The sequence below is a fragment of the Euwallacea similis genome, unplaced genomic scaffold (assembly GCF_039881205.1).
Source record: "Euwallacea similis isolate ESF13 unplaced genomic scaffold, ESF131.1 scaffold_38, whole genome shotgun sequence".
Classification (NCBI taxonomy): domain Eukaryota; kingdom Metazoa; phylum Arthropoda; class Insecta; order Coleoptera; family Curculionidae; genus Euwallacea; species Euwallacea similis.
The window spans coordinates 635820-649216 of NW_027098663.1; the positions used below are offsets into that span (position 1 = coordinate 635820).

Sequence of the window (13397 nt, forward strand, 5' to 3'; positions counted from 1 at the left end):
GTGCAACAAGGAAAATTACCATTCGAACCAGACACCGACAATTTATTGAATATCGAAAACACTCTAAAAATAAAGAGTTACGTAAAAAATAATGTAATAATCTTCATAATCGAAATTCCTTTAGTGGAAACCCAAGCTTATAATTTATATCGATTATTTTCGTTACCTGTCAAATATAACAATTTCTATAAAATAATTGTACCAAGTTTTGAGTATCTCATAATAAAAGACAAAACATTTGGATACGTCAATCAGCCTTGCCAATACGTATCTTTCAATGAATATTTATGTTCTCATGTACGCCCCGAAAACTTTAATGATTATGTACCATGCAAAGTTGAATTGCTAAGATATGAAAATAATATTACGAATTGTAACCCAGTGTATTTAGATATAAAAAATTTACAAATCCAAAATGTAGACGAAAGTAAATGGATTGTAATAACAACTCAAGAAATCATAGGAGTAAAGATTTGTAAGGAATCACAAGGTAATGTCTGATTAAACGAAACTTACTTAATAGAATTAGAACCCAAATGTAATTTTATGTTAAGAGATATCATTTTAAGAGATTACGGAAACACGAAAACTGATTTCCAAGATGTACCCTTACAGAATGTTACCCCTAATTATAAATATCAAGTATCTTATAAGGAAATAGAAATGCCCAATCTAAACTATATTAATTCCCGGACAGGCTACGATTTCAAACTTCTTAGAAAAACGCACTTTTTTTGACTACATCTGTTAACTCGCTTCATAAGTACACCCAATGCTCCAGACGAAGGAAATTTTGAAAAAGAAACTCTAATTGAATCAATTTTTGCCAATTCGGACGATTCCCACAATCCGGACAGGTTACGAATTCAAACTTCTTAGAAAAACGCATTTTTTTGTCTACATCTGTTAACTCGCTTGGTAAGTACTCCCGATACTCCAGATGAAGGAAATTTTGAACAAGAAATTATAACTGAATCAATTTTTGCCAATTCGAACGATTCCCACAATCCGGTCACTCTACGACTTCAAACTTCTTAGAAAAACGCATTTTTTTGTCTACATCTGTTAACTCGCTTGGTAAGTACTCCCAATCCTCCAGATGAAGAAAAATTTGAACAAAAAACTGTAACTGAATCAGTTTTTGCTAATTCGGACGATTCCCACAATCCGGTCACTCTACGACTTCAAATTTCTTAGAAAAACGCATTTTTTTTTGTCTAAATCAGTAATTTCACTTTTACATAGCGCCCAATCCTCCAGATGAAAGAAATTTTGAACAAAAAACTGTAACTGAATCAATTTTTGCCAATTCGGACGATTCCCAGAATCCGGTCAGGCTACGACTTCAAACTTATGAGATAGAAAATCAAAGAAATCAAAGTACACCTTGAGAGGAATACATAAAGAAACATTTCCGTTCAAGTCCATCATAATGCTTTTTCCTTCTTTTTCCACTAGATACCAACACGCATTTTGAAGCTTAGCGCTTTCATTTAAATTATATGATAAATAACTCTTAAGGGTTGATGTTATGCCAATATCTCGCACTGAGTCAATAGTCACTCCATTTAGAACATATTTCAACTCTTTGAATAAAAACGTAGCGGCATTATTTATCAAGAATATGTTTGCAATTGGCGTACCTTCCTCTTTCGTAACGTTTAGTTTAAGGCAAAGTTAACTTTTGCAGGGCAAGGGATATTTTCCGGTTTGCTGCAAGGATATTCTAATTTCATCGTTCGGTCCCAATTTAGTAGGATTGAATGGATCAAAAGAGAGCACTTCCCAGCTCAAAATTGAGTCATCAATAAGAACATTTTCTTGGACGTTTATATGTTCCACTTTTTAATGTAAATCCTAGGGAAACAAGAAACTGTTTATTCAAAGATGTTAACCCTCTTATATATCTTTTCGTACTATCAGGGTTTTGCTGCGAGGTATTAAACCTTCTGACAAAATCTTGGTTTGGTATTCTATTATATAGAATTACCATCGTGAATCCAAGCGTTTAAGATGAAGTCTTAACGTGACGGATTCTTCTCGAAATTTAAACTAATCATCCTCTTGATCAACTAGTTTCACCGTTATTTTATTTACAATATTAACAATTACGAGAAAATAAATTACATTCTGAGGGGTTTCAATTATTTTAAAATTGGGTGGTACACTAGAAAAAAACTAGATGTATTACATGAACTGGCGTACCATTTAGAAAAGACCCTTCATCTATACTGTAATCGATATTTATAGCATTCACCTTAAGAACCTTCTAGCAGGTCAAAAGCTTTTGGCGTATGTTGTTCTATAGGACTCGATTCATTTTTCCGACAACACGTAACATAAGTGAATACTTACTAAAGAATTTTAAATTAAATTCTTACTGGCATATGGAAGTTTAATTTCTGTTTGAGTCAGATTTTCAACAAGGTTAGATAAACAAAACGTTTCATCCTTGCGCAGGGGTCGTGTTAATCTTTTTCTGTATTGTTCCAATTTTATATAAATATGTACCGCCGAAGCGAATACGAGTAAATCACGTTTTTTTTAATCACTTTAGTATTGAATAAAATTATTGAGATTAGTGTAGAAATGCTATTTGGGAAGTAATTTATCTAGGAAATTTTTTTAACAAATTTCAATTCATCCTCATTTTAATATATTCCATAGAAGGTCTACTTTGAAATAGAATGCATTAAAACATTGTAAAATTAAAAACCTGTGAGCCGAATAAATGTACCAGACCCCTTACCATAATAAACGGTTTCAGTGCTTGATAGATAGCTGTACACACAGATGAGATAAACTGGTTTATGGTGCTTTTAGGAATTCTATATTAATACATAAGCGAAGAAAAATTATCTCCTGTAGCAAGGTATCTTACAGTAATTTCTAGTTTTCCTGTAACAGGCAAAGCTTGCAAATTTGGCAAAGCATTTTGTCAAATTTGTGGTGTCACCAATTCAAACAGACTTTCAAACATATCTTTTGACATTGTCAGGTGATTTCTGTAAGCTGAAGGGCCTTCGCATGATAATCCCTTAAGCAAAATATTTCATGCTCCTAAATTTTGCATTCGATTTATCCACGGTTTTACCCAAACCCTCCTTTTTCGGCTTTTTTTTGTAACAACGCGCGTAATTCTTCATTTAACCCGTGACATAAAATATTCACATCAAAATTAATAATTTCAGATGTTTCTATAATGAACACTACATCATACAACTGCCACATTTCTAATAAAAATCTTGCACAAATGGTTGTGTAGTGTAAACAGTAACAATTTTGTTGACAAATTACAAGGACTTGCAATCAAGAACTTGCGCAAACAGAAACTTGCATAATGTAAACGCGGCTTAACTAGCGAACTCGCCAGCAGGTGATTGTTTACACGTGCAAAATATGGAATATTTTCGTATCGGTGTGAGTCGTCACTGGCGCAAGCGAATTTCAGAAGTCTGCAGACTTTTTCGGTCCATGCATGCAAAGTTTTAACTTGCGCACCAGTTACGCAATCTAAATTTGCTGGCACGAAAAATAATACTGGCTCCACTATTAAATGCATAGTATAAACCCTCCATTAAACAATTATTGTAATTAGATGTTTAGAGTTTTTTTTAACAAAAATAATATTTTATCTTAAATAATAACACCACAAACAATCTAAAAATGTTCAAAAGTTGTAGAAAAAAAAATTGGTCCCAAATGGATTAAAGAATGAGATTCAAAGCAAATAAGCCATAAATTTGAAAAGCGATCTTTGGCGAATAACCTCAAAATAAAACATTGATTTTTCAATGTGCGTGCAACACCTTAATCGGAAATGGGGGCAACCTTTAGTTCGGAGGCACTAATTAATTCACTTTTATGTTTTTCAATTTTTAAACTATCTATTGGCAACGGATAACTTTCCCAAAGAAAGCCCAATACCCGCCATTTTCCGGCTGTAGAAGTAGTCCGGGATAGAAGTAATTTCCCCAATGGGAAACCTGGGATGTGCAGACTGGCACACCCTAGTGTACAGTCTTGGGGCCTCTTCTTAAAAACTTTTGATACTAAAGCCTCATACTTGAAGTTTGTTCTGGTATTGCTCCGCAAAATGCCTGTATCATTTTTCTCTTCGGCGGATTCTAGAGTCAAAATGTTTAACTTTACTTGCGACAAGAAAACTTTTTAGTTTTACGTGCTTAGTCCTTTAAAATATTTTCCAATTTGTGGCTTTCTAAAAAATAACAATGATAATTAAATTAATTCAAAACAATCAAAATCGCATTAACTTACAGGGTCGGTTTCCAAACTTTGCATTTTGGCCTGTGAGATTATGGGGTATAGAAATAAAAGAATCTAAGACAGATCGTTTCTGTTAGAACTCTAATTTCTTTATTACAGTCAGAAGGCACGTGTTAACGGTCAAAAGATCTGTAACGAACTAACTACTAAAAGCTCACACTTTTACCACCCATCAGTATTAAAAGGGTCAAACACTGCAACCATTCTCTTGATTTATTGTCCTGGTCATCTGGTCTTTACATGGGTGAAAATACTAACTTCAAGAAACAAAAGACCCAAAAACCCATACTTTCTTCTTTTTTCTGTTTTAAGAAAAGGAGTCATAAATTGAACAAACTTGACTCTTACAGACAATAAATTTGAGAACATAAAGACTATTGAATTTTGGACGTGAACACTTGTATTAGAAATCCAACACACCCCCTCAAAATTTAATTGGCTTTCTCTTACTAGCATAGTTATAAAAGCAATGTCCAAAACTACCGATTACATACAATATCAATATTCTAATTTTCTCAATGTACCTTCTGACTGCCCTCTGGGAACGAAATACAAATGGTCCAACATTTGCTGCTTGGATTAGGGAAACCCAGGAAAACCTAATCAGACCATTAAATTTACATTATATACAAAATGTATGATAAAAAATTCTCATTAATCCATATTCATTTTCCTTCTGATTTCCATAAACTTTGGTGCTGGTAGTGGTTTTGTGAACGCATCGGCTAGCTGTTGACCTGTTCCGACATATTCCAGTTTGATTAGACCTCTTTCAACCTGTTCTCTGGAAAAATGATACTTAATATCGATATGCTTTGTTTTCTTGTGATTGGTCGGATTGTTGGCTATGCTGATACAGCTGTTGTTGTCTTCATAGATAATTATAGGGACTTCTATCTTTAATTTGATACTCTCTGCCAGTGATTTTAGCCATAAGGCCTCTCTCACTGCCTCAAAGAGAGCCATATATTCAGCTTCTGTAGAGGAAGCTGCCACCGACAATTGTCTCTTTGTATTCCAGCAAATTACACAGTTCCCAAACAACTGAAATAGGTACCCTGTGGTACTTTTTCTATTATTTTCATCACTGCCCCAGTCTGAATCAGCATACCCAACCAACATATGTTCAAAATCGTTCCTTTTATACGTTAGCTTAATGTCCATTGTGCCTTTCAAATACCTCAATACTCGTTTAAGACATTTCCATAACTCGTCATTATTCTTACTTGTGTACCTGCTCAAAATACTGATTGATGCGCTCAGATCAGGTCTTGTACATACCATCAAATACATTAAACACCCTATCAAATTTCTACACGGTGCATTTGTCTCTTTATCCGAATTTAAGGCTAAATAATCTAACTTGCTTTCAAGAGGAGTGCTCACAGCATTACAGTCTGCCATTTTAAATTTTTCCAAAATAGTTTTTATATACGGGCCCTGATCTAACGAAATTTTACCATCTTCCCTATGAATTCTAATCCCTAGAAACAATTTTATTTCCTTTAGGTCTACCATCGAGAATCTGTGCATCAGATATAATTTAAAATTATCCATGGTCTTGATGTTTGCGGTTGCTATTACAAGATCATCGACATGCAAAACTACATAGATATTCTTATCTATGTCTCCATGATCCAAAACATATATACATGGATCAACTGGTGAATTTATAAATCCCTTCACCTTGAGAGCTTGCTCAAAAACTTCAAACCAACATCTCGCTGCTTGTTTCAGACCATAAAGAGCTTTATTCAATCTACAAACTTGATCTTCATTACATTCTATTCCGTCTGGTACCCTCATATAAATTTCCTCCTTTAATTTTCCGTTCAAAAAGGCGGTTTTTACATCCATATGATGTAACAACAAATTAAATTGATTTGCAAATGCTAACATGAACCTAAAACTTGCAATTCTGGCTACAGGAGCAAATGTCTCATTATAGTCTGTAAGATATTCTTGTGAAAAACCTCTTGCAACTAACCTAGCCTTTGGTTTTATTGGGATTCCTTGCTCATCGAACTTTAAAGAAAACACCCATTTGCAATCAACTATATTTTTTCCTTGTGGTCTTGATACCAATGTCCACGTTTCATTAACCAGCAAAGAATCTATCTCGCTTTTCATAGTCTTTTCCCATTGAGCCCTATCTTCCCTAAATCTAATTTCCCGATAAGTCTTTGGGATACTATATAAAATTGATTGGACCGATAATATGTAGTTCTCGGATATGTCACCTTCATCATATGAAATAGGCGGTAGGCCCTTAAGTCTGATACTTCTCCTCGGTTCATTTTGAGGAAAACTATTTTCTTTATCATCTGATAGAGGACACTCTGTACATTCCTCTGGACTATCACCATGCTCTAGGTTGTCAGACCTGTGCATTTCCCATGGCATTTCACCATTATTTGATACCAGAGGTTCCATTGATTTCATAACTTTATTATCACAGCTATTTTCTAGCTCACCTACCCCAAGAGAGGGTCTGGACTTTATGAAATCAGTTTCATCCACAATGACATCCCTCACAATAGCGAAACTTGCTTTTTCACTATCCCACACTTTATAGCCATTCGGTTCATAACCAACCAGTATTCCTTTCCACGATTTTTCATCGAATTTACCTCTACTGGTCTTTTCATGAACATATACAGTTGAACCGAATACCTTTAAATATTTTAATTGTGGCCTTTTTTCATGCCACATTTTAAATGGTGTCTTATCATTACTCAGAACTTTGGTTGGTGTAATATTTACTAAGTAAGTAGCAGTCAAGACTGCTTCTCCCCAGAACTCTTTTTCAAGTCCTGCCCCAACAACCATAGTTCTCGCTTTTTCCGTTATGGTTCTCACCATACGTTCAGCCACACCATTTAACTGTGGGGTCCTAGGGACTGTCAAGTGGTAACTAATACCTCTTTCCATACAGTAGTCCTTCATTTCATTTGATAAATATTCCCTTCCATTATCACAATATAGATTTACTAATTTTGAATTAAATCTGGCTTCACCTTTTGCCACAAAATCTTTAAATACATTGAAAACTTCTGATTTGTATTCTATTAAATATGAGACACAGTAATGTGTGTATTGATCAAGAAATAAAACAAAATAATTCTTATTATTCACCGTAGGAGGAGTGACAGGACCCGCGACATCCGAGTGAACTACAAATAACGGTCTTCTAATATGATCTTTGTTCTTTTCTTTGTTAAATGGCAAACGCGATTGCTTGCCTTTTATACATGCCTCACATAATTTATCATTTACCACTACGTATTCTAAATCTTTTGTATCTTCAAACATTCCCTTATTTCTCAATTCCAAAAACTTTCGTTTTCCTATGTGCCCTAGCCTTTGATGCCAAATCTCATAACTCAACTTAGTGTTTGCTACATTAATTACCTTTGAGTTTATTGTGAAGCCAACCATAATTAAGTTATTCGACGACTTACCATACATGACGGTCTTACCACCTTTTATGATTTTACCACCATTTGCGTCGAAAACAATTGTCAAACCTGCGGCCTGCATCTTAGAGACTGAGAGCAGGTTTTGTGGTGCTTCTGGGCAATACAGGACGTCTTCCAGAACTCCATTGATGCCCTGGTCACTGGTTACATTCAGGCTGCCTCTCCTTGTTGCGATGATGTACTCGCCGTGCTTTGCTACTGCAATTTTTATGGGTACACTTAGTTCCACGAAATTTTCGGCAAGGTCTTTTCTATTTATGATGTGATCCGATGCTCCAGAGTCCAGAATAAAATCCACGTGTCCTTTAATTCTTGGTTCATAAGCACACTCTTGCATCATAAATGCAAAGCTTGATTGATTTCCTTCTGATAGCACCTTGGTCGCCTGTGCCACTTGTGCATGCTTTTTCTTCTCATAAAATTTTGGCTTTCCACTTTTCTTAAAGTGATAACATTTGGCTTTTATATGGCCTTGTTTAACACAGTGATAACATATTATTCTGCTCTGTTTCTTGAACTTTCCATTAAATTTGCTCGAAACATTGCTTGGTCTAAAAGTCCTTTGATTTTCGTTTCTTACTTCTACATTCAGGACTTTAGCACTTGTGTCCTTGTTTTCTTCTTTCCGTTTTACTTCAAAGTCAAGCAATTTTGTTTTCACAAACGCGAGAGTAAGATCATCATTTGACAATGTTTCGATAGCAGTAATAATATTGTCGTAGAAATTTGGGAGTGTTAACAATAGATGTGAAACTTTGTCAGTTTCTTCCACTTTTCCCCCAGCTGCCAATAATTCTTCGATTAATTCGTCAAATACAGAAAAATGTTTCATAAGGGGAACATCTCCCTGTAATTTCAATGCGAAAAGTCTTTTTCGAATCGACAATTGTGATGCGAGACTTTTTCTCTCATATACTTTATCGAATTCCTCAAAAATTTCCTTAGGACTTTTTCTCTCTATCGTCGAGTTTATAAAAGAGTCTGCCAAATTCGCGAGAATTGCACTTTTCGCCACTTTTTCAGCTTTCTCCCAAACTCTGTCCACATCCCTTGTAGGCTTCACACCCTCTATCACGTGCAAAACGTCTAATTCACACAATAAAGCACGAATCCGAATTTTCCACACACTATACCGTTCTCCGTTGAATGGTTTGATGTTCCGATTCATTCTATTCGAATCCATTTTTAAGTTGTTTTTTTTTCAAAAAAATGGTTCACGCACTTGAGGTTAATATCGCTTGATATTAAACTGGGCCCATAACCTGTGAGATTATGGGGTATAGAAATAAAAGAATCTAAGACAGATCGTTTCTGTTAGAACTCTAATTTCTTTATTACAGTCAGAAGGCACGTGTTAACGGTCAAAAGATCTGTAACGAACTAACTACTAAAAGCTCACACTTTTACCACCCATCAGTATTAAAAGGGTCAAACACTGCAACCATTCTCTTGATTTATTGTCCTGGTCATCTGGTCTTTACATGGGTGAAAATACTAACTTCAAGAAACAAAAGACCCAAAAACCCATACTTTCTTCTTTCTTCTGTTTTAAGAAAAGGAGTCATAAATTGAACAAACTTGACTCTTACAGACAATAAATTTGAGAACATAAAGACTATTGAATTTTGGACGTGAACACTTGTATTAGAAATCCAACATGGCCTCATATTGCTCTTTCAACAGCTGATAGTCTTTTTGAAGGATGTTGAGTTGATTTTCTAAGTGTTTTCTGAGTCAATTCTGAGTCTTTTTTTGGAGTTCTAATTCTTTTTTAAGGCTGATGAGTTGTGACGCGTGTTTGAATTTAAAGATCTTCCAGTCTTTTTTAGCAGTTGATTTGGATATTTTAAATTTGCAAGGGTTAAGCGAAAGTCGTCAACTAGTATTGGATCCATATTTATACTTTCTGAACCACCTTCCTGAAAATACATAAAATTATTTGTATGTAATTACAATTCATGAAGAATTAAATGATTTACCATTATCGCAAAAGTATCGTCGGTGACTGAATTGCTGATCTGCAAAAAACATTGGGTGTAATATTGGTTGCATATCAGTCAAACCAATAAGCTTCAATAATTATGGAATTCATAGATTTTACACCTAAAAATGATTTTGTATCTATCGGTTTTTATATTCTAAAAATGTATCTCTTCTCTTTTTGAATGACCCGCCTAGAAAATTTAGATGTGCGAAATAATTTTTATTATAACATATTGTAATGGATCTTGGAACTGCAAACTCAGAAACAACTTACGAAGTAATTTATTTCACTGTTAAATAATACACCTCAATCAGGTTTAAAAAAACAATGAGCTCAGTTAATGTAAAATACCATAGGCTACACATACTTATGGACTTGCACTCATAAATCATCCTGTACCATTTTGTAGGAATCTAATGACTATATTTCAACATGAGTTAAAATGTCTGGTTGGCTTTGAACTGTCCAAAATTATGTGTTTCAAATGGGTCAACCGTCAGAGATCTGTTTTGTTCTAAGTGCCTTTTGTTTCGAACAGCCCATATATTGCAATTGGACAGGCCCGTGTTGACCTATATTGGCACATGGTCTTTTCCTCTTAAGTTAGGTAGTGGAAGACTCTTCGAAGGATTCCACTAAGCAACCACCCTTCCAATAATGATTACGATGTCTTCCTCTCTCATGAAACGATGAACAAACTCTATCCCCCATAAATTCCGGGGTTTTATATTTTAGAGAAATAATAAAAGTGTTGTAATTTTCCTTCGTGTAATTATTTCACACCGACACACTACAATGCACTTAAATATGTAAACGTTTCCCCATCCTATGGTGAATAATTTTCCTTCGCCAAATTGTGCAGAATTTACAACTTTTATTGGAAGTTCTTAGAAACTTTACTCATTCCAGCAACTTTTCCATATTTGTGGAATGGCTCTTCAAAGGTAAACTTCGAAACGACTGTAGGTATAATTATTAAATTATCCATTTAAGTTCCTTCGAGATTACATTTACCAGCCCTTCGTTACAAATATTTGGTACCTTGCAAATTGGAAATTACAGGAACAAATTTAGAATGTTTAATAATTCGTATTATAAAACCTTAATTCCCTTTCATAAGTGTTATTGCCACAATAATAGAAGTTATTATAATACGGGGTGTTTCAGAACTTACAACCACTTATCGGACAGACTTCAACCCTGCACTACACTATTACCTAAGAAGCCCATTTATCAAATAAACTTCTAATAAAAGTCCCGTAGGTAACCAAACACGACGTATTAAATGTTAAATGTTTATTTTCTGTATGCTAGGGCAATTGTTTCTCCTAACGTGAACCATTTTGTAATGGCAATTCCATTAATTTTAAATAAATTATTCTTTCCCCTTCATATATTTTTCTCAAATGCACCAGTTATCCATAATCCATAAGTGAATGATCCCTTGACTTGGAATCTAGCATGGTACAAACTATTTCCTACCAAATAATAAAAAAAAATACATACCCTTCTGTATAACCCTGAGGAGTCCTTTCATCGATGGGCAACCTGGACTTTCCAATAAGATATGTGATAAAATCCTTTTCCCTTCTTTCCACCTTGAAACTACGACTTTCCTTCGTTCTGCTGTGCTTCTCATCTTAAAAAGATGGGCAACTATACTACCTATCTCTCCACCGAGAATATTCGCTATCTTTGATAATACACAAGGATTGTGAGATCTCACCGATCAATGTTGAAACTCAAACCCCACAAGTTCAAATTGCTGGTCTTGAGTTAATTGAGCTTCGACAACTGATTTGATATAGTAGTTTATAAAAACTGTGCTTTGCGATCAAAGATACAAAAGATAAGTTTTCTTTGCATTAGAAGAAACAGACATTTGTTACAAATTATTTGTATCCTCTATCTGTATTAGAATGAGTATTGGATGTGGAAAATTATTGGGAACATTTTTGGCAACCGGTTTCTTTTTCTATCATACCTCCTAGTCCCTAGATCTTCTATCAGTGGTCTGACATCCCTTCCTTCTTACTTTTCGATTTTTTAAAGACACAATATTTTTTTATATAACACTTAAAATTTTAACTTTTATACCCAAACAATAAAAACAAATAAATTAAAAAATCTTGATGTATGTCACTATTGTCGTAATGCACAGCAAGCCCGTTTCTGCAAAATGGCGCCACAAGTACACAAGAAAGAAATCTACAAAAACTTAGGAGAAATCGGTAAACCTGTTTGAGAAAGAAATCTGGAGTCTTTAAAAAGAAGAAATCTGTAATCTATACAAGAAAGAAATCTACAATGGCTAAATAGAAACTTGTAAACACTTCCGAGAAAATACAACCCTAGTTTACAGATGGTGCCACGTGACGCAACAGAAAATTAATAATTGAAGTAGAGAGAAGATTGCGTTTATTTTGAAGATGTTTTTTGTGAATTAATATTGAATTTTTAACAGGAATTTCTTTTTGAAATAGAAAATGTATTTACTTAGTATAAATATGTTATATGATTTAATGAAATAACGAAAACATCTGTACAATTGAAGAGTGTAACTTCTAGTTAGTCTAAATGCCAATTTTATTAATTTTGTTCATTTTTTGCATTAAAATCTATCGTTTTTGACATCCAGCAATTGAACCTAATTTTTCTGTTAAAGTTTTTTTGGCACATAGACTAATGAGAAGTTACACTCTTCCATTGTAAGGATACTTCCTTTATTTCATTAAATCATATAACTTATTTATACTAAGTACATAAATATCTTTCCTATTTCCAAAAGAAATTCCTGTTAAAAAATCGATACTAATTCCTGAAAAACATCTTCGAAACAAATGCAATATTCTACTCTGCTTCCATTTTACCTTAAAACAGAGAAGCGCACAGTGGGTCTTATGCTTTTACTGCTCGTATACGGAGTGTTCCTTAACGATGTGCGGATATTTTGAGGTAGGATTCTATCTGACAAAAAATAATGATAATTTGTTATATAAACTATGTTCCAAAAATGCTCCGTTACGAGAATACAAGCTTGTAAAGTTTCGGAAAAAAACACATATTTTTATTGCAATTAATGCCTCTTTATAAACTGTCTTTACTTACCAAATTTGATTGAAATATCTCAAGCGGTTTTCGAAATATTCATTAATTTCCATTTTTTTTCTAAAACTTCGCAACCCTGTATTTTCGTAAGGGAGCGTTTTTGGAACATAACATTTTCGAAAAGGTTCGAGTTGAGATGTCAATCTTCGACCACGTTCAAAAATGATCTTGGGCATTGTCTAGAAGAGCCTAATGTGTTCTTCTTTTTACTTTTTTTGATATTATTAGTTAATATTAAATATATTTTTACATCGTTAGTGAGCAAAAACTAATACCAAACCTATACCAAAGTCCTGTTTCCTAATTGTTTATTTTCATTATTACTATGCACAAAAGAAGATGGTAAGTGTCTGAATATTTTAGGGAGTCACTGTTGTATGTATACTTATGTTAAATATAAAATCGCCATTAATTTAAATATTTTCTCTAGATGTTTTAAAGACTTAACAACTTGGAGGCCTGAATAATATAGGTAATCTAATAAATTAATTTTTTTTTTCAACAATCGCCATCAGTAACGTGACGAGATCCTATAGTGA

The 13397-nt window shown here is 34.0% G+C and overlaps 1 long non-coding RNA gene and 1 other non-coding gene across 2 annotated transcripts; both read right to left on the reverse strand.

Moving 5' to 3' along the window:
• Positions 1–2421: 2421 nt before the first annotated feature.
• LOC136418857 (U6 spliceosomal RNA) lies at positions 2422–2526 on the reverse strand. Its single transcript, XR_010752965.1, has one exon. It is a non-coding gene; the product is annotated as a U6 spliceosomal RNA (small nuclear RNA).
• A 6552-nt stretch (positions 2527–9078) lies between these two features.
• On the reverse strand, positions 9079–11370 carry LOC136418855 (uncharacterized). Its single transcript, XR_010752964.1, has 3 exons — positions 11257–11370; positions 9746–9784; positions 9079–9685 (listed from the first exon to the last, which is right to left on the reverse strand). It is a non-coding gene; the product is annotated as an uncharacterized lncRNA (long non-coding RNA).
• Positions 11371–13397: the final 2027 nt, after the last annotated feature.